At 40.4% G+C, this 19,622-nt stretch overlaps 1 protein-coding gene and 1 pseudogene across 6 annotated transcripts in view; both read left to right on the forward strand.

Moving 5' to 3' along the window:
* LNX1 (ligand of numb-protein X 1) overlaps positions 1-19,622 on the forward strand; it is a 159,938-nt gene that overhangs the window by 1,989 nt on the left and 138,327 nt on the right. For 2 of the 6 annotated variants that reach the window (XM_016119590.2, XM_016119593.2), the window contains exon 1: positions 10,645-11,996. The exons of the other annotated variants lie outside the window; for them this stretch is intronic. The gene's annotated coding sequence lies outside the window, so the exon portion shown is untranslated. Of the gene's footprint in view, positions 1-10,644; positions 11,997-19,622 lie in introns of those variants that run through there. 6 annotated transcript variants of the gene reach the window in all.
* On the forward strand, positions 13,175-13,290 carry LOC118609261 (annotated as a pseudogene).

Raw genomic sequence — 19,622 nt, forward strand, 5'->3', positions numbered from 1 at the left:
TGGTCAAGATATTGTGAGTTAGTTGTGCCACTGGCTACATGCAGTGTGATAAGTGCTCTGGGGTCATGAAGGAGGGACCAGTAAGTCTGAGATTTTGGGTGAGGATCTGGGCAGCCTGTTTGGGGAGGTGGGAAGAGGATTCACAGCAGAGGCCCTGTGTGGAGCAAGGTGGCATTGGACAGTGAAAAAAGCTGCACAGATTTTATTTGAATCCCAACTGCATTTTCTACCAGTCGCATAGCATAGCTGTCTTAGTCTGATAGGGCTGCCATAACAAAATACGACATTCCGGGGCACAGAAACAGAAATTTATTTCTCCCAGTTCCAGAGGCTAGAAGTCCCAGGTCAAAGGATCAGAAAGTTTGGCTTCTTCTAGGTCACTTTCTTTAGCTTGTAGATGGTGCCTTCTTGCTGTGTCCTCACATAATTGTCCCTCCATGCACACACACCCGTGGTGTCTTCACTGTGTCCAAATTTCTTCTTATAAGGATACCAATAGGTTAGACTAGGGTTCACCCTAATGACCTAATTTTAACTTCATCACTTCATTAAAGGCCTTATCTCTAAATCTAGTCACATTCTGAGATACTGGGCTTAACCATATGAATTTGGGGAGACACGATGAGCCTCATTTCCTCATCTATAAATAGGGGATAATACTTACCAAAGAGAACCATTGTGACACTTGTATAAGGAACACATAAAATGCCTATTGTAGTTTCTGGCCCCCAGAAGGTACCCGACAGGCTGTGAATGTTATTGGCACTGTGGACTAAATCTCAAATGAACATGGGATTCCCTGCACAATCCACATTCCAGATCAATATTGAAGAACTGGTCCTTAGTTATCCCATGGACTTCCTGAAAGGACAAAGGAGTCTTCAGTGTTTCTACTTCTTGGTTCTGGAAGATGAGCCCATCATCAGATAAGTCAAATGGATGGCATGATCAGCTCTACAGATACTGTGTGTTATCTCTTTCTAGTTATTCAAGAATTCATGCACTTTTTGTTAAATGAGTGGGGTAAGAAAACTCATCTCTTGCACCTCAGCAGAAAACCAACATGCAGCAGATGTGCCCTGATTCTGCCTCTGTGGCAGCCACTCCCAGCTTTGTCCACCCAAAGCAGCCTCTGGTACCTGTGCCCTGGAAAGTCTGGAAAACATAATTCGAACCTAACACATTTATTGCATGTAGATATAGGTGGAGATAGAGATTTAGAAATTTAGAATAAATGTATATGTATATGTGTACATGTATACCGGTGGTCCCCAACTTTTTTGGCATCGGGAACTGGTTCTCCTATGAGAATCTAATGCCCAGTGATCTGAGGTGGAGATGAGGCAGTGATGTTAGTGCTGGGGAGCGGCTGCAAATACAGATGAAGTTTTGCTTGCTTGCCTGCCATTCACCGGCTATGTGGCCTGGTTCCTAATAGGCTACAGACCAGTACCGATTCATGGCCAAGGGGTTGGGGAACCCTGCCTTAGTGTATATTTTCTATAAACAAGAACATTATTCTACAGGGTCACAAAATCAAGAAATTAACATTGATACATTAGTACTATCTAATCCTCAGACCACAAGGTGTTGTCAATTGTCATTGAATCTTCAGACCAATTCAGGTTTTTGCCAGTTGTCCCAATAATATCATTTATAGCAAGAGTACTTTAGAATTAAACATTTAGTTGGGTGTTCAGTTGTCACATCTGCTCAGAATGGAACCATTGCTAGGTATTTCCTTCACTTTCATAACCTAGACACTTTTTAGAAACACAGGACAGCTTTTCTGTAAACTGTTTCTTAATTTGGATTTGTCTGACTTTCATCATGTTTAAATTCAAGTTATACAATTTTGGCAAGAATAGCACAGAAATGATGCCATGTTCTTCTCATTACAACCTATCAGGCAGCAAATGATTTTAAATTTCACTGAGATCACTTGATTGAGTGATCTGTCAGGTTTCTCCACTGTAAAGTTACGCTTCTTTTTTTGTTGTTGTTAATAAGTATTCTGTAGAGAAGTACTTTGAAATTACATAAATATCTCATTTCTAATCAAACTTTCAATGTGCACTTTTGATGTGTTCCCATCATCCTGTTACAACAAGATGTTGCAGCCTTAAAATCAGCTATTTCTCCAAAGAGCTCTAGTTCCTTTTAATGGAGAACTATTACTGTGCTCATTGCTAATTGGAATATCGCCATCTTACAGACTCTCAATGGATGGAGCTAGGACCTGTGTGTGTATGTATACATTATATTCCTGTATCGATCTATATGTATTTAAAAAATCATGAATTCACACTGGCACCTTCAACTCCAATCAACAGCACCACGTCCATTCTGCTGTCCTCCCTTTCCGTATGTGTGAGTCCCTTCTCTAATGTTAATGGAGCCTAGCTCCCATTATCCTTAACGTATTTGCTTATTTGGTCAATCTGCCAAATGCAACCGATGGCTGTCATGACGACTGCTCCCTCCCCACACGGATGCTTTCCTCCCCTGTTCCGTCCCACACTGCAGGCTGCCCCTCCAGAGGAACACCTTCCTCTGACCATCCGGGCGCTGGCCACCCACTGGGAGGACCTTCTACACAGCCAACCTCCTGCTCCTATCTGGACCACTTGCATCTCCTCCACCCCCCAGTGGGTGACAACCTTACTCGGCCCCACATAATACCTTTAAGGACTGAATTATTTAGGACAGAACGGAAGAGGAAGAAGAAATTCATTCAATTTTGACATTTTCGAAAAACTCAGAAGTCACTGTGACGCATGATAGATTTGTGCACGGGCGTGTGTTGTCACTGTATTTGATTTGTGGGGAGCCGAGCAGTCTCCTCCATCCGGTTCTGACACATGTCCCCAGCTCCAAGCCTAAGGGAATGAGGCTCACGCTGCTAATTTTATTCCGTTCAGTGCTGCTCTGACCTGCATGGGTGTGAGCTGCTTACTATCTACTCATGGTACTAACATTTCCAGGATGAAACTACTATTCATGCAATTGCTGTTCCTTTTTTTACTCTGTGTCCTAGTCTAGGCTCTCCCTCATTTATTCAAGACCAGATACTAAGCACTTATATGTACGAGGTACTCAGCTAAGTTGGGACATAGAAGTGTACCAGATAATTGGCTAGGTTGTGACACAGAGATTTAAAACCTTGGTCTCTGCCCTCAAGGAATTCTTAGTCCACTGTGGGAAGCGGACAAGAGTCAGACAGTTACAATTCCTTGTGGGAAAGTGCAATGTTAGCTGTCTCGACAGCCTGCCTTGGGAAGGCACCTAACCCGGATGGGGCAGGCAGGGAAGAGGTGCCGGAAAAGAATCCTGAATGGATAGAGACTGACAAAGTGAAGAAGGGCCAGAAGGGAGGCAAAGGTTGTGGTGTTTGTGAAGCACAGCAGCAAAGGGAGGGGCTGGAAAGGTAGGTGCAGGCTGGCTGAGGTGGGCCACAGCATTTGGGGCCAATGTGGCTGGATTTTAGACTTTATAACAGGAGGTTCTGGAACCAAAGTTTTGGGGGTTCAAATCCTGGCTCTGCTACTTACTAGCTATGTGATCTTAAGCAAGTTGGTGCTCTTGACTATAAAACTGGAGATTGTAATAGTACTTACCTCATGGGATTGATATGATGAAATTCATTCTTTTACATAATACACAGAAAAATACATAGCACATAGAAAGCATACAATAAACATTAGATATTATTATGATTTTCTAAAAGGTGATACAAAATGGATTAGGGCACTGACAAGGCAGAGGCACTAAAAGATTCTTAACTAAAAGAGAGAAATTTAAAAGAATAGATTTGGGCATTTCAAAAGAACTCTGCCTCATCACTAGAAAAAGTTTGTAACTATGTGAGGTAACAGATATTAGACTTATTGACTTACTGCTGTGATCATTTTGCAATATATATGAATATCAAATCAGTATGTTGTACACATGAATTAAACATAATGTTATATGTCAATTAAAAACTCTGAATTATTATCTTGAGAAAAGCCAGAACTTTGCTGTACTTATGTAAGATAATTTTAAGGCTTACTGTTATTTACCTTTTGACGCACTTTGGAGAATGGGAGGCCACCATAATCTTACCTCTAAAGGTCCCAGTGATACAAAGGAGACATACTACAGAGACCTTCTCTCTTCTACCAGTTTTCCATTCACTGAGATCTGTTAGAAGCTGCTATTGTACACACTTGAGTTCCAGGCCAATGGTAATGGTCATGATCTTCTGACAAACCCAGCACCAACCAAGGCTACCTCAAAGCTGAAGGGGGACCATCTTGAAATTTAATTATCGTTAAAGCAGTTCTACACTTTGACTGTGGAGGTGGGGAGTGAAGGGTGGAGAGTGGGAACTTTTGAAACTGTCTTACAAGTTTCTTTGAAAAAGGAGTTTGCAGCCTCTCGGCAGCAGCCTTCTAGCCCTCGGCTGTTACAGCAGTGAGGCAGTCCTCCTTTTGTATAGTCTACATCCTCTGAAAACCAGGGGAACCAAAAATAAGCTCAGAAATGCTGATGATTCATCAAAATTTAAAAACTTGTGTTTCAAAGGACACAATCAACACGGTGAAAGGCAACCCATCGAATGAAAGATTGTATTTGCAAACCATAAATGTGGTAAAGGGTTAATATACAGAATATATAAAGAACTCGTACAACTCAATGATAAAAAACAAACAACCCAGTTACAAAATGAGCAAAAGAGACATTTCTCCAAAGAAGATATACGAATGGCAGATAAGTACATGAAAAGATGCTCAACATCATTAATCATTAGGAAAATCAAAACCGCAATGAAATACCACCTCATACCCATTAGGATGGCTTCTATCAAAACAAAACAAAACAAAACAAAAACAAAAACAAAAACAAAATAGCAAGTGTTGATAAAGATGGGGAGAAATTGGAACACTTGTGTACTGTTGGAATGTAGAATGGTTTTTGCCGCTATGAAAAATAGCATGGTGATTCCTTTAAAAAAATTAAAAATAGAATTATCTTATGAATCAGCAATTCCACTTCTGGGTATTTATCCAAATGAATTGAAAGCATGAATTCAGATATTTGCACACCCATGTTCATAGACTCATTATCCACACTGGCCAAGAGATGAAAGAAAGCCAAGTGTCCATCCGCAGATGAATGAATAAACAAAATGTGGTATAAACATACAATGGAATATTATTCAGACTTAAAAAGGAAGGAAATTCTGACACATGCTATCTCATGGATGAACCTGGAAGACATTATGCTAAATGAAATAAGCCAGTCATAATAGGTTAAATATTATATGATTTCACTTATATGAGGTCAGATTTATAGAGACTAAAGGTAGAACGGAGGTTATCAGGGGCAGAAGGAGGAAGGAATGGGCAATTGCTGTTGAATGGATACATAGTTTTAGTTTTCCTAGATGAAAAGAGTTCTGGAGATGGAGGGTGGTGATGGTTACACAACAGTGTCAATGTACTTGATGCCACTGAACTGGGTGCTTAAAAATGGTTACATGTATTTTACCACAATTAAAAATAATAATTAAAAAATGTCAATAAAGCCTGGATTTTTTGTTTAACAAGATGGACCTCTGATTCTAGGAAAAATGGTTAGGAGAACTACAGAAGAAAAAAAATCCTATAGTTAACAGAAAATTTTCACATCTTGGTTTGCTAGTAATGTTAAAGACTTAAATTTTAATACTTAAATTTTATTTTAAAGCTCTTCTCTGAGAAAATTAATACATAAGAAAATAAGTTTTAATTACAGCTTCGTCATGCTCTCAAAGACGGGCTGAGATAGTCTCTGCTAAATCACAAAGAACCTACAACTTTACCAATAATATAAGGGGATTATCTCTTAAAACAAATAAGATCAACATATATTGAAAATATAGAAATAAAAGAGACTGCGTAATGTGTTCGATTAGTCAATTGTATGCATGTGTGTTACTAAAACATGTTAACCTTGCAACTTTTGACTGGTGGCAGATGAGCTAAAGGTAGTATGTGAGAGGATTTTATGAGGCATCCACACTGGCTCTCTCCTTCTGCATTAAAAGGTAGAGTAACAGAGCAAGCACAAGGCTGAATCTGAATCTGAGGTCACAGACTGTGTCAGGTGAAGCATCCGCCCAACCTCGGGTTCTGGGACAGGAAGAGAGGAAATGATGCAAGAAGGGCTTTTCCTCCCGCTTTCCTGAAAGCCTGACCAGGAGGCCAGCTCTGACAGCTGGGGCGGGTCCTGCCTTTCAGAGCTTCCTCCACTTCTAAGCTTGCGGGTTCGCTTCATCTCCTCGGGGCTTTAATTTACTCATAAGTAAAATTGGAATGATAATGAAATACTATTGTGCAACAGTGCTATATAAACCATAAAAGACACATAAGTTAATTTATGTGGATACTACTTCATTCCACAAAGAACTTGTGGTGGCTACAACTTGGGAATAGGAAATAGAGCAGCAGTCACACACTAGCATGTCCCGTTTTGGGTCAGCATGGTATTTTAATTTTTTTTTTTTTATTAGCCACCAACATCTAAAAATCAAGAGATTTCATATAAAAATCTTAATTTCAAGTTCTGTTAAAACACAGGAAAATCTGACCACACTGGTTGATATCACATTCATTTGCTAATTCGCTCACTCAGCAAGCGAAGATTGGGTGATAGTTCTGTGTCAGACACTTTTCTGGGTGCTGGGGGATATAGCAGAGGTAAGACAGGCAAACTAGAATCAAGTAAACAGATAAATAAGTTAATTACAGAAATCGATAAGTGCTATGAATAAAGCAGAGTTAGGGAGCAGAGAATGACAATGTGATAAGAGGATGATGCTATTTTGGAAGAGTGGGTAGGGAAAAACCTCTCTGCCACAGTCCATACCATGCCCTATTATACCACTCACTTTAGTCATTTACTGCTACCTGGCAGCTGGAGGCATCTGAGATTGTGAGCTCCACAATAAGATGATGGGAAATATAATCAAGAATTTAAATTAGGAATGGAGAAAATGTAGTTCAGAACAGGACAAAGCCAGAGGAAATAAGACCAAGTATGGATGCCATAAGAGACTTTGCAATTAGTTATACCTGGCATCAGATTTAGCCTTGAGCTTCCTGACAACCAGAGTGAAAGGGAGATATGTCCAATGACATTTTTATCATTTTCAGAAAGGAAGAAATAAAGCCATTCCTTTTTAGGTACAAAGCTTTCCTCATCAGGGCTTGGAGTAGAAATTGACAATGTCAGGCTTTATAAAGGGAAGTCCGAGTGATACAGTGATCAATACCCTCACCGACACATGCACAGAAATACAGTATTTCCCACTATTTCAGTTATTAATTCAAAACACCTTTATTGAGACACTAACAAGCACTTGGAGATACAAAAATATCTGTTGTTTTTTTTTTCTTTCTTGTGTCTCTAGACAAGAGATGAGGGCATACCTCGTCTAAACCAAACTCTGTGGAGATTGTTATGGGAGCGCTCGAGATGATGCAGTACAGATCCCTTGCTCCTGCTGACCTCAGTTCATGGAATATTTTGAAGAGTGGACAGATTTCCTGTCACTCAAACTATCTTCCTTCCATAAATCTATCTTCTTTATTGATTAGAAAGTAAAGAGTAGAATTAGCAGTTCTTCGTGACATTCTTTGTGACAGCCACTCTTGTTAGTAAAGGGCAACTTCTGTGACCCTTGAACTTTTTGATTTAAGCAGATAAATCTCTTTCCTTTTTCTGTAATAGCCTGGTGGGGAAACAGCGATGGTTATGCACTCTGACAGAACAGCCCACCTGAGGGGAGAAATTCTTTATTCACTCACCTCTATCCAAGAGTACTCTGGCACACTCCTGGACTGGCCACTGAAGGCCTGGAAATCAAGGCTGTCTTCTAGAATGTTCCTAGGGATCTCTTTCATGGCTCCAGTGTCCAAAGCCCCATAAGATTTCCTTGCCAAAGGAGCCCAAAGGGTTCTTAATATGCGTCGGCCCCATTGTATATCCCCAAGCACAGAATGTCTATGTTTTTAAATGTTTTTAAATGTGTCTCCTGCTCTACTAGAAAACACAAAGGCAGAAATAGAGTTAAGCCAAATTTTCTGTTCTTATTCGTTGGCCTGGATGCTACCTGTCTAAACCCTATCCAGATTATCTGTTGGCTCCCTGGCAATTTTGTGGGCTCATGCTCCTGCAGTTGGCAAGAATAGAGGCATTGTCTGAGGGCCAGAACTAAAGCCTCCCTTCTCTTTTGAAAATGAAGAAGAGCAATTTGCCTTTGCTGGTTGTAATCCTTACCCAGACTTCCTCCGCTTTATTACCACACCTCTCTGTTACTCTGACTAAATATTTCCTTTTAGCCAAACTCACAGAACTGGTTCTCTGGGTTTGCAACAATGACCTTCCAGAAACTCCCTGAGCTTACTCTGGCATAAGTCTCACAGTCTCCGCTTGGCCATTTGGCAATGCAGTCTTTCTGGTACTGGAGTAACCTACCCCACCTGAGACATTATCCAAATCACTTGACATGAAATCCCACTCAGTACTGGAATGGGACAACCTGCGAGTTCCCCCAGGATTTGCTCCAAGAGTTCCAGTTAGTGTTTTATTGTCTGACAAATGTCATGGTGTAAATTTCTTACCAAGGACTATAAACAAATTTATAGGCACATAAATGGACATGTGCATAAACAACTCAATATATATTGTTTTACCTTAAGTCACTCTTCATTCATTTTATCACTAAAGTGAAGTACAAAACACAGCAAGTTCAACATACTCATCAAGTTTTGTTTCTGAGTTATCATTAGTTAGCAAGGGTTATCATTATTAAAACTTTGAGAGTAAATGTTTGGGGTTTTTTTTGTAGACTAATAAAAATCTGTCACCAACTGGTACTGAGTGGCTAGGAAACACACCTGGCAAGGTGCTTTGTGTTCAGCAGGTGCTCAGTTCGTGGACTAGTAAGAATCACAGTCACTGACTTAGTTCTTCTCATGTGCCAGACATGTCCAACTCTTTATGTGACTTGGTTTATCTTGTTTAATTCTCATAACTATAAAAAGCACTATGGTTATTTCCATTTTCAGGTAGAGAAACTGAGGTTTAAAGTGATTAAGTAACTTGCCCAAAGTCACCAAGCAGCAGGACGTGGGTTTGAAACCAAGTCTGTTACATGCCAAAGCTCTTAACAGTAGGGAGAAGGGAATGGAGATGGTGGGAGGGTCCTGGGCAGGCAGGTCTTCATGCCGCCTCAAGCTTGCTGAGCAATGCTCTCTATCCATACTGTGGGGCTTGTCTAATTAATGAACAAAGAACCACTTTTTCAGAATTAATATCGATCACACTCCCTGTCCATTCTGGTTGACACCTGGTTGAATCATCAAGATCAGGTTTCTCGATCTCACCAACACTGGCACTTCAGGATAATTTTGGGTCGTGGGAACTTGTTTTGTGCATTAGAGGATATGTAGCAGCATCCTTGGCCTCTACTAGATGCTGTAATACTCCTCGAATTGTGACGATCAAAAATGTCTCCAGATGATGCCAAATGTCCCATGGGGAGCAAAACCACCCCATATGGAGATCGCCACACTAGATACCAGAGGTAAAAGGATATTAAGGTTCCTCAGAAGTGATGATGAATGTCACCAGAGGGCAGGAGCTTCTGTGGGTAGGGCTGGGAGGTGTCTGAGAATTCTTCGAGTGGAGATACTCCTCTCATGGTCATAACTTCACTTTGACCTCAAACTCATTGAAAAGAGCCAATATGCTAACCAGCCTAAAAGAAGCTTCAGGCCCCACAGGCTTGCAGGTAGGTGGAGTAGGAGGTCCCTCCGAAAGGCTCCAAGGGCTATAATCAGCTTTCCCAGTGTCACCATCTGCCAGGACATTTGCGTATATCTGGGAAATGGTCCTTTCTTCCATAGTCGTCTCTGCACCATTCATTTGACCACAAGCAAAAACAGTTAAATGGTAACCATTCCAGGTATGACTTTAGGGATATGCAGAGTATGTGAGAAGTGCCCCAAGCTGGTGTTGGCCTCTCATGGCCTATCACAAAATGGCCAATGGCCTTGATAGCCCTTTGTCCCAAGGTCCCACATTAAGCCTCAAAATCTTAACAACATCTCCAATGTTATATATGTGCTGAATCTTTGCATATGTTCAAAAACACTAACTTGTTTAACATATATACTTAAAATACATCATGATTTTCACATCTATTTTTGCATTTATTTCATTTAAAAAAGTGAAAGGGGCCTGGGCCATCTTGACCGCTTTTATTATTATAAGGAAGAATAAGGTGCATGAGGAGTGTGATTTCCAGGGACTAGAGGACCCTGGGCTCCCAAATTGTTCCTGAAATGCTTAGATTAATGCTAAAAATTCCATAAAAGCTTCCTATACAATGTCTTACATTCTAGGATAATTTTTTAGATAAAAAAATATCCCTTGGAGAATGCACAGACCTTTCAGCATTCAATCATGAGAAAATAAACAAGCCAGTTTAAGAAATGTTTAAAAGATTTAAACAATCGTTTTGCCAAAAGAAGATACACAGATAACAAGTAAACACATAGAAAAGATGCTCAACATCATTAGTCATTAGAAGAAAAGCAAATTAAAACCAGAACAAGATACTATTGTATATATTTAAGAATCGCTAAATCTAAAAAGACTGACCATACCAAATGTGGTGAGGATATGGAAGAACCAGAACTGCTGGTAGGAAAATAAAAATAAAATGGTACAACCACTTTGGAGAACAGTTTGGTAGTTTCTTGAAAAGTTAAATGATACCTGTCATATGATTCAGCCATTGTACTCCTAAGTATGTACCCAAAAGAAATGAAAGCTTCTGTCCATACAAATATCTGTACAGATATATTCATAGCAGCTGGAAACAACCTATATGCCTATCAATAGGTGAATGAATGGACAGACTGGGGTACGTTTGTGCAATGGAATATTACTCAGCAATAAAAAAGGAACGAACTGTTGATACACACAATATGAATGAATTTCAGAATTATGCTGAGTAAAAAAACCAGAGGAAAAAAGAATACATACCATCTGATTTCATTTATGTAGAATTCTAGAAACGCAAATAATCTATAGTTATAGAATGCAGATCAATTGTAACCTGGGGATCTGATGGTGGAGCAAGGAGTGGGATGGGGATTACGAAGGAGCGTAAGGAAATTTTTTGGGCTCATCACCTTGACCGTGGTTATGATTTCATGGGCATATCTAGATAGAAGACTCAATGGGATTATACACATTAAAGATGCGCAATAAGATGGAGCCCTGGGTCCTGTGACGGGGACACAGGCACAGTCATTAATTAGGTCCACCTGGGTGATTTCTCCATTTCTGTCTCCTTGGCTGAGCGCAGAGGTCGTAGCCATCCTTCTCCAGTACTGCCTGGATAGTGTTACTCGAGGGAAGTGTGAGAAACTCATAACAAATGCAGCAGCTTAAGCAGGGAGTGGGGGGTTGGGGGGTGAAAGCCTTGTTGTGGCACCTTCTCATACTACCTGAAGGGTACCCTTTATCTGGGTAAATCCTCTTGGGGCCGGAAGAGATTAGATCAAAATACACTGGATATATTTGCATGGCTAAAAGTCCCTCTAAGAGAGTAAAGGGTGCCTCCTCCCCAGAACGAAGAAAGTGGTGGAGCGACTTGGATTCCCTCCAGCATATTCAGTGTCCCAGTGTTCACTGAGGAAATCAAATACACACACACGCGCACACACACACACACACACACACACACACACTCACAGTACTAGAGCAAGCCGCCTCCCAGGCTGGGGGCTGCAGGTGCAAGCTCCAATTAGAGCAGCCGGCCTTCCAATACCTTTTCATCCTGGACAACAAGAACAACAACGGCCGGGACTCAGCCCCTGCCAGGGATTGAGGAAGTCCCCGGAAGGACTGCCGACCAGACTGGGGAAACAAAGACTGTCCAGAGAAAAGCAGCTCCTGTGAGTTGAACCTGAAACCCTAGCTTCATTTTTCCAAACCCCTTATGAGAATTAGCCAATGCACATTTTTGTGGAAAATCAGTCACTGGCCACAAGGAAACAAACAGCCTTCCAAACCCTTCCACTTCCTTATAAATTATTGTGCAGAGTTTTCCTTTGCAAAACAGTGAGGTGCAGTATTTCTCCACTGGCATAGTGGTGTCGGTTGTTTCCACCATTGATAACAGCTCCCCCTAAACTGATGTGTTTTTATTCAGAGTTATGGATGCAGGGAGGTCCCTCTGTAACTGGCGGTTCTTTATCATTAATATATCGAGGCTTAAAACAAAGGCACTTGTGACTATTTTTAGCAAAGAAGCATGTGTTTGACATTCTAACCAGTGCTCTATCCTCAGCAGAAAAACGCTAAGACCACATACTCATTTTCTCTGCTCCTCATCCTTTTCTCTGCTCCTCATCCTTCTCTCTCCCACCTCATGTGCCTTTCATTGACTTTTTAAAGAGAAGGTAGGAAAATTGAGAAGCTTATTCCACAGACAAGAAAGCACTCCAGGAAAAAAAAGACTTCTCTGCAGATGTGTCCTCCTGGTGGGCTCACGGGGCTGCTTTGCCACCGCCGTTCCCTCAGTTAGGGGCTGCTTCCTTGACTTCCTGACAATCTTTCTAGTATTTAAAAGTGAAATCTCCAAAGAAATGCCAACAAAAGAATGTTAAACACCTATATTTCTACCACCACTGTCATACTATTTTTTTGTGATTCTCTCCAGATCTTGCCATCGGTCATGCTTTTTGTTCTACCGAGTGCGTGTGTGAGCATGTGTGTGCATGCGTGCATGCCTGCATGTGCGTGTGTGTGTTTGTTGTATCTTTAATTATGCTTCTGACTTGGCTGGTAAATTACAACAGAAATATAGTTCTTTTGACACTTTCACATCCGAAAACAGTCAGTTCTCATTAGGGAACACTAATTGTTCCTGGGGAGATACAGAGTTAGTTTCCTGTGAGCCTCTGGTTATAACAGTCTCATTAATTGATCAATTTATAACCTTGTGTGTTTCTGTTTACAGACACATTATTTAAAATACATTATTGGAATGTGATTCCATAGTGTAGCAGTTAGCACATCTGCTACATGTAGAAGGTCCTGAGTTTGTGCCCCAGTGGAGTCACAGTCCATGGTCTATGGCCATGCCACCCTAAACAAGCCTGATGTCTGATCTCGGAAGCTAAGCGGGGTTGGGCCTGGTTAGTACTTGGATAGGAGACCACCTAGGAAGACCAGGTGCTGCAGGCATAAACAATAACAATAATAAATAAATAAATAAATAAATAAATAAATAAAATACATTATTGATTCATTAACATTGAGCTGCCAGCACTATGACCTGTGTTTGAATGAAGATAATCTAACACATCTATACTCTCTGGAAGGCATGTCAAGCCCTCTTGTGCTTAAAGACACTGGACGGCACTTCAGAACTACATTTGGGAGCCATTTTTTTAATTGACATACAATGTTATATTAATTTCAAGTGTACAACATAATAATTCAATATTTATTTATATTACAAATGATCACCACAATAAGTCTAGTGAACATCCCTCATCATACATGGCTATAAAAATTTTTTTTCTTACGATGAGAACGTTAATATCTACTCTCTTAGCTACTGTCAAATATGCATGACAGTGTTATTAACTATAGTCACCACGCTGTATTGAAGCCTACTTTAAACAGTGAAAATTGAGTCTCCAAATTTCAAGCAATGAAAATCCAAAAAAAAAAAAAGTGACACTAAATAGACCATGCAAAGAACACTTTTTTACAGTGTGAAAGCTGAAACAAGAAGGCAGAGCATCATCTGGGAATCTGCGGTCAGGCGACTCAACATTTTGCTGCCCTGCATATGTCCATGAATAATTGTGAAAGTGCTCTTAGTATTGATTTGAGAGTTACAAATAAATTTTAGTGATTAGGCAAACTTGCAAATATGGAGACCATGAATAATGAGGATCAACTCTATCTATGTTGTATCAATGCAGTATGTTGTAAAGAAAGGAGGGGGTAGCCATTCATATTTCCTTTGAAAATAGTTTGTTGTTTCTTGCTAAAAATGCTACTATGATTACTGCCACCCGTTATAATAAATCATTTCCTTCTAAAGTAGTGGTTTTAGGAATAGCTGGTGAGAGCCTTATTTCTTGCTTCCAAGATCATCTCCATAATTGCTAGGTCTGGTTGAGTTGAGTCCATTTGGGGTGGAGTCGAAAAGTCTGTGTTGAGTGGTACTTCTGGCTAAAGACTCTATCAACAGCCTGACCTTCAATAAGGCAGACATTTTCTCATCTAGAAGAGAGAAAGTCCATAGTTCATCAATTCTAAGACACTTATTCTTCCACATCTTACTTAACATATCTGAAATTGTTTTTTGTTTTTTTGTTTTGTTTTCCAATTGATAATGTGTCATGATTTGTCAGCGTTCTGCTTTCTTCCTGGATGGTCCATAAAGTCAGGTGCATATTCCACCCTTTGACATTTTAGAAGTGATGAAATTCAGTAATGACGATGCCTACCTCACGGCACTGTGAGGATCGAGCAGTGCTACAACTTCATAGGGTTGCTGTGAAAAAGTAAATAACGTGAAAGGGCAGGTATGACGCAAAGTACCTGCAGATGAAGGAAGTATTATCGTGACTTGGGAATATTTTCTCGCTCCTGGAATAGATGAATTCTTTACTTTTGTTCTTCAAGAAATTTAATAAAATTTGCATCTTCAGCCCCTACCACTCTGATTATATTTTTCATGTAATGGTTGGTATAAACAGATTAGTTTAGTGGGTCTCAAAAGATTTTTTGGTCACTGGAAATAGGATCTAAAAAGAGTTTGAGAACTCCTTTGAGGGAAGTGAAACAAGTTTCTTGGGGGACCAGAGCGGTCCTTTCTCTGTGCCCGTGGTGTTGCAATAGTGTAGTTGCATCTGATCTTATTATTGGGGTTCTCTTTTTTGCATTATGAGATTTTTTTGCCGACACAAATTGAATTTCCTCACAAAAAAACTGCTTTTGCTTATGTTCTGTCCTCTCAGAAGTAAAAGGAAAATGAAACAATTGAGAAATAGTTCAGTCCTAAATTATTAATATAACCCAAGGTTCTTCCATCTTTGTCATCCAGATCATCACCTCAGTCGATCTTTTCTGGGGAAAGAGGGAAGTTGTCTAGAGTCGATGTACAACAGAAAGCTTATAACACCTTCATTCTAAATAGATGATTTTAAAACTATAGCCCTTGATTATGTTTTTTTGTATAAATTTGTTTGCTTCTTGATAAAAAGCATTTGTTTGCTCCTTAATGTAAAGAGGCAATATAAATGCAAGAAATTTTTCTGGAGTCTAAATATGGACATACGATGGGATCAGCTAATTGCATGCGTAGGGCTGAATACGTGCTGGTAGCAAAATATGGAGGCTGCTTTATCTGCTGTCCTATTGTCATATTGCTATCAAAATAAACAAATAAAGGGAAAGTGGCAGAAACCAGGATTCATCAGGCTCCTTCTTTGTGCCATTTTGTGAGGTCCTTGTATATAACTGTTTCGACACATCTATGTATGGGCATTATCATTTCCATTTGACTGTGATCCAAACTCGACACTAGAAAGTGAAATGATTAGTTTAAGGTCACAGGTGTAAGAAATAGAATCACCTTAACAGCCAAGTCCTGTCTCAAATCCCTACTCTAAGAGGCAACAAGGGCTAAGCAGTGTCTCAGAGGCGTTATTACAATTCTCCTGCCATCCACTTTTCTTCTCTGAGGGGAATTTCAAACCTAGCTACTTTATTCACATTGTTGTCTTATAGCAGCAACATGCATAAGCAGGTACTTGCTAAATTTTTTGAGACAAGGAAGTTTTGTTTTTCCTCAAGCCAGACAAGGATATAGCTTTCACTCTACCACTCCTCTTCTCTTCAAAAAAAAAGGTGAGTGAGGAGGGGGAAGGAAAGGAAAGAAAAAGTAATAGATGTATGTTCTCAATGAGATCCGTCTTTGATTTCTATTCTGAGTAGCAGGTATTATCCTCAGGAGTTACTACTTTTGGAGTGCTGGCCAGCAAAGATTAGTATCCCCTTTTCTTAAATGTAGTGCTGGAACACAGAAATTTTAATTGACCCATCCACTGTCACATGGGAATTAGCAGTGGAGCCAGGAGTGGGGCCCAATACTCTAATTCCCGTTCATTGGCCAAATCAGCCTACACTTGGTAAATATTTACAGCTTTAAATATCTTCCCAGCTGCAGTTAGGACAAGAAGTACTTTCTTATACATATATATATGTATATGCATGTAAAACAGATGTGAGAAACATAAACTTGAAATAAATGGACACAACACCCCTGATTATAAAAGGACTAGACTAAAACCTAGGAGACCCAAGAGTTGATTCTTCCTTGTCCTTTTCTATCTCAGTTGTCCTTTAATGTTCTTGGCAGAGAGTATAACCCCTGACTGAAAGATCTATAGTCTGTGGCCACTTAGAAGTGCACTGATGAAAAAGGGTGAGGAAAATGTTCACTGTGAGGCAACTTTCTCAAGCTCATGATACTTTAGAACATCCTGTGTTGAAAAAAGTAGTAAAAGCCCATTATAAGATGGCTGGTTTTTAATGCATTGGATAGAATATTGATAAAATCATGCCACTACTTCCTAATAGATATGTTTTCTATTAAATCATGTATAACTTACACCAAGATATTCATTCTATTTCTCTTTATAATGATATTTAAATAATTATAATATATCGACACTGAATGGATTTATTTTATTCCTAATATAAGATACTTGAGGAAGGAGAATATCTAAATGGAAAGATAAAAGGCAGACCTCATTCTAACTGCTTGTTTTCTAAAAAGTGGAAGGTGCCACCCTTCTCCCTCCTATTTCAAAATGCTGGGGAAGGATTCTGACTGACTTGATGAATCGACCGCCCCTTGGACCAATACTTGTGATCCGAGAGAAATGGGCTATGCTTAGCCGAGGCTGGGTCATATGCTCACTCTTCCTGTGGGGTTTAAGGATGAGCAGTTTGAGCAATGACTCCCATGATCACAGCCCCACCAGGACCAGGGAGTGGTGAATGAGCTCCCCAGAGGGAAGGGAGTGCCAATGCCAGAAGAAGGGTAGAAAAATGAGCTGGGCAGGCAAAAGAGTAGTAATTAGATTAGCTTGTTCTGCTGGGCTTATGAAAATAATTATAAAAATCCAGTTGGCATCGGGTTTCCAGATTTCCCACCACCTTCAATGTAGAATGTTTACTATGACAGACATGACTTACAGCACTCCGTAACCTAGTGAGCTGATTTGCAATTAGTGTTATTAACGAGAATATTAGTAACAAAATACACTGTTCTCAGTGGGTTTCTGCACAGAGTTCCAGGGCTTCCCAAATAATATTTTATGAATTCTAGGAGTCTCTTGTGAAGTAGCTGGTACATATTTTGCTATAAAGCCTTTCTAGCGAAGGAGAAACTAGACTCTAAAGAGGTTACACAATCTCCCCAAGTTCCACAACCAGCTTGTGGCCAAGCCAGTAAAGCCTGGTCTTACGTCCTGACTATGGGGATCAGCTCCTTTCTGTTTCACCATTTGGCCCAGATGAGAAAGACTGGTGTTAATGAGAATTCTTATGTCAAGCACTAGTGTGATTGGTTTTTAATGGTTTTTATTTTCATCTTACGAGGAAAATAGTATATCCTTCCCTGGCTAAACACTATTTCAGGAAAAGCCACAAACTAGCCCTCTGAGTCCTATTTACAAAACTGAACCCAACATAACTCTGTTGAGTTGGCAAAAACTGATAACCTCACTCCAGCTTCCTTGGCCATGGCCCACAGAACAAGGATCTGTATTTCTGGGCATGGCTGTGCATTCTTCTTAGTTTATCATAGATGGGAGAAATGAAATGCTCTATAAAAAATGAGGTGCAGAAACCCTTGGAAAGGAGATAGTAAAATGAAAATGTAAAAGAGAAGGAAGAAGAGAATGTAGAGCGACTAAGAAAATCATAGTGCATAGTGGACCAAAGAGAACAGTGAAGAACCAAGTTTAGAAGGAGGTGGTGTGAAAGTTCCTGGAGGCCAGGGAAGCTGGCAGTAGTACTGAATCTTTACTATATGCCATGAACTTACACATCTATTCTCTGGTTGCATTCAATATCATCATCATGACATTCTTGCGAGGAGATGCCATTCCATATTACATAGAGAAGGAAACAGGATCATCGAGTCCAGGTAACTTGATGGATTCATGCAGCTAAGTGATGGAGTTGGGGCTGAACCCAGGTATATCTGACTTCCAAGTTCATATTTTTTCTACCCTCCCCTCCCCATCACCCACATAATATCTAATCACTACTTGTTTTAGGGTGAGTTATTTAGAAGCAGAAACCAAGACAAGTATTCTTGTACAAAGGATTTCTTGAGGAAGAGCTCTCAGGAAAAGGGGAAGGAAGGAAGTAGGATAGGGCAAGGGAAAATACTAAGGGTATAGCCTCAGTTTTACTAGCTTTAGCTCGATCTTTCAGGGAACATGAATTGCCCTTCAGAATTCATCCTGCTTTGAGGCAAAGGAGTCAGACTTTGGCAGCCCTGCCAGTCAGTCATTGTCTGTGGGCTGGCTGTCTCGGCCAGGATGAAGAAGAGTGTGGGGGATGTAACATCTCAGGGGAGCAGCTGTGTAGCAGAATGCAGGTATTTGGAGAAAGAGGTGGCTGTAAGTTGTTAGCAGCCACAGCAGCTGGGGGATGGGTGCAGCAGCCCAGGAAAGCAGTCTGGGCAAGGGAACAGCATCTTCTCGACAATCTGCTATCTATCTCTTACTGTATAAGGGAAGGGAGGAGGGGAGACCAGAAGAGAAGGAACCACTGCCCCGATGGTCACTGAAGTCACTGAACAGCCCACTCTGACTGCCAGTGTCAGTTCCAAAGGCCTAACAGCTGCAGCAGCCAATTTTGCAGCCAATCGGTAGAACTAACACTGGTAACGTGACCCTAGGTCAGGTCCCACCTCAAAACCACCCTTCTCCCCTCAATGCCCACCTGCCTCCCCTACAGGTCAGAATTCGATAGATTAGAAGAATCAGGGGACCCAGGATCTTTGACATCATTGTCGCTACATTCATATATGTATCACCAACTCTTTCTCCACTCTCTCCTCTGTGCTTTTCTATAGTAATTTTATTTTAAAATTTCAAATGTGATAACTTTGTAATCTCACTAAGCCAAGGATTCTCAAGGACATTATATAATCATCGATTTTATATATATATATAATCGATGCCCCCAAACTCCCTCTACCTTCAGGGAGATTCTGAATCTATTAATCTGGGATTTTTTTCAAGTCCCAGGGGGTTTCTAATTGCAGCCAGGATCACCGTTTCAGGCATTCCTTGTCATTTTGGGCCTATATATCAGAAACGCCTAGGGTATCTAAAAGTACCCGTGCTCAGGCCCCATTCCCTAGATATTTTGATTTGATTCATCTTAAGGGAACAGGGGTCTGTCATTGGGGTCTTAAATCTTTCCAGATGCTTTTAATGTGCAGCCAACGTGGAGAACCACTGGCTTGGGGA

Source organism: Rousettus aegyptiacus, unplaced genomic scaffold, assembly GCF_014176215.1.
Source record: "Rousettus aegyptiacus isolate mRouAeg1 unplaced genomic scaffold, mRouAeg1.p scaffold_m13_p_10, whole genome shotgun sequence".
NCBI lineage: Eukaryota > Metazoa > Chordata > Mammalia > Chiroptera > Pteropodidae > Rousettus > Rousettus aegyptiacus.